Genomic DNA, 2,706 nt, shown 5'->3' with positions numbered 1-2,706 from the left:
GGCTGGAGGCTCCTGGGGTGTGTGTGTGTTTATATAAAAGGATGAGGGTGTGTGTGTGTGTTTAGGCTAGTCTGCCTGTTCCTGCTCCTGTACACAAGAGTGTTTCCTTCCAATGAAAGGGGTCACTGCACAGTCCTGCTACATCCCATAATCCCGCTGGCTCCTTGGACTCTAGTCTACTACAGCCATATCACAACACCGCGTTGTCCACACACACTGACTGCACAGCTGATGGGTCCCTAATGGGCTGAAACACGCAGCATTAACGCACACAGACACCCTTCAGAGGTCGCTTGCTGAACACTCTCCCACCCGAGCGACTGCCTTGTTTGTTTATGGTCGGTCCCGTGCGCCACACAAGATTCCCGTTTTGGCGGAAACAGGCCGTGATATAAAGGACTAGGCGGGGGATTGCAGGTTACAGGGCTCCGGTCGGGTTCACGTGAAGCCCCGGAGCGTCCCCACGGTCCTTGATTGCCTCTCCCGGGGTCAGGGTGGAAGAGAGCGCGAGCAGCCGCGCCTAGCCATCCGGGATTGGTGCTCCGTTTCCAGCCCGTGGCGGCTCGCTCGCTCGCTCTTCTCTGGGATAATCTCCTTTCACCGACCTCACGGTACCGCGATATTTGCGCGTTCTCTTGGAAAGCAACGCCTTTTTGACCCCCAATGCAGTCTTTTTCGGGCTCACGACCACCCCAAATACATGACGGTGCTCCCCTCCCGTTCGTTTTTCTGCTTTCGGTCCTTGTGCGCGCCCCCAGTTTCCCGTTCCCCTGAATCCGTGAGTGAACGCGAGCTGCAGGAAATGCGCAAAACGCGTCACCCGCACTGCCGGGCTCCTGCGCCGGATGAGAGCGAGAAACCGAGTGTGTGCGCAGGGAGAAGAGGTGTTTTTCGGACGCAAGAGACTTAGAGAGGGATGGAATGCACCCGCAGGCATGGAGCGTGCGTGTGTGCCTGTGTGCGTGTCATGGCCAGACAGCCAATAATAGAGTCAGTCAACCAGGAGTCCTCATGCATGGACACAGACAGAGAGCGCACGCACACACAAATTTAGTCTGAAGACACAGAACAAATTCTATAATGACGCGTCACTATGGCTGTCAGTTCCAATGAAAACAGGAGGGTGGTCCCAGACAAAACGCGGTTTCAACACCTGTAGTGCACTCACGCTGTGAGCCGCAGTAAAAACAGCACAAAGGTAGGATGCTGTTTTGGAAGTGTTACCGGAAGAGACAAAGCTGCAGGAACTCCCTCAGGAACCCGTGTCTGTTGTTATTATTTTTACACGATCATTTATGTGCGTTTAAACCTGCACATGCCCATTAGAGACACCTTTATTATGACACACCTACATTTCTCTGCCTGCATCCACCTGTACCTGTTTCTGTCCATATGGTCAACTCACACTCGTTTTACTGAAACGATCATATAAGACAAGATCAAGTTAATTAATCCCAGAAGGGAAATTCAAAATTATATAAATATACATATATGTAATTATGATAATTTATAGCCTATTAAATAACAAAAGAGATATAGCCAGAGAACACAACCATACCATATAATACTTTATATACTTACACTTTATATATTCAGGGTAAAGCACACAAGTCACAAGTCTGTGCAAAAAGACAATGAAACAAAATATTAAACATGAAACGCAGTTATTTTTCACAGTGATGGAGAAGTACAATAATTTCACTGGGAATGTGGTAGAGCAGAAATATAAAGCAGCAGAAAATGGAAATACGTGAAATAACTCAGTGAAGTACAGTACGTGCGCCATCTGCTGGCTCACCTGACGCATCGCTGGGATGATGACTCTTGCAGGACGTGACGTCACGAAAAGTTATGTCTGCACCTCGTAGACTAATGTTTCACACGTATTCAGATGTTTTTCTTAAGTAAAAGTATCAAATGTTCTCAAGATAAATCTGAGCGGTCATGAGATGATTAAGTGGATAGTAAAGAAGAAAGAGGGAGAAAAATACAGTTCTGCTAAATAAACGTGCGCTCGTTTTTAGATTAACTTTGCTTTTTGTGGAATATTAGATCATTTCACTTCTCTGATCTGAGAATAGTCACATACGTTTAGAGGGAAAAGCAATCAGGCTTGTAACTACTCATAAACTGCCCTTACTTGACCACTGGATGGCGCTCCTGTCTTCATACACTTTTGGTATGCGTTTCCAAAACTGGGAATCCCGACTCCAGAAAAATCCGCCTCTAGAAACAAACAGGTGAGTCAGAGAATGTCTCGTTATGTCGTTTTAAAAATAAAAGCTGCATACTAGGTGTTTTCAACTCTACTGTATTTGTCCTTATCCATATACTATGCACTAGTCTATACATATAGTGAACGTTATAGAAAAGAAACACTTGAAGTGAACTGAATATTGAATAGTAGCAGGGTGTGGTTACTGTTTAGTGGATCCTCAGAAAACAAATCAGTTTTATTGTTGATGAAAAATACCAGAGCACCTAAGATAAAAAAAGAGCGTATGAAATATTAAAAGAGTCAGATTTTAAATAACTTTATTTATAAAAAATTTCAAAACATTTATTCAGCATCAACAATTGAACATAACATAGAACATAACATCTCACACGAACTGCAAAGTGAACTCTGTGAGCTTTAAATAAAGAAAAGTGAAGGTAAAGAAAACAGACACTTTATAAACACACAAACATCCGAGGGGTCTGCAT

The sequence above is a fragment of the Mastacembelus armatus genome, chromosome 19 (genome assembly GCF_900324485.2).
Source record: "Mastacembelus armatus chromosome 19, fMasArm1.2, whole genome shotgun sequence".
Classification (NCBI taxonomy): domain Eukaryota; kingdom Metazoa; phylum Chordata; class Actinopteri; order Synbranchiformes; family Mastacembelidae; genus Mastacembelus; species Mastacembelus armatus.
This window is presented reverse-complemented; position numbering follows the sequence as displayed.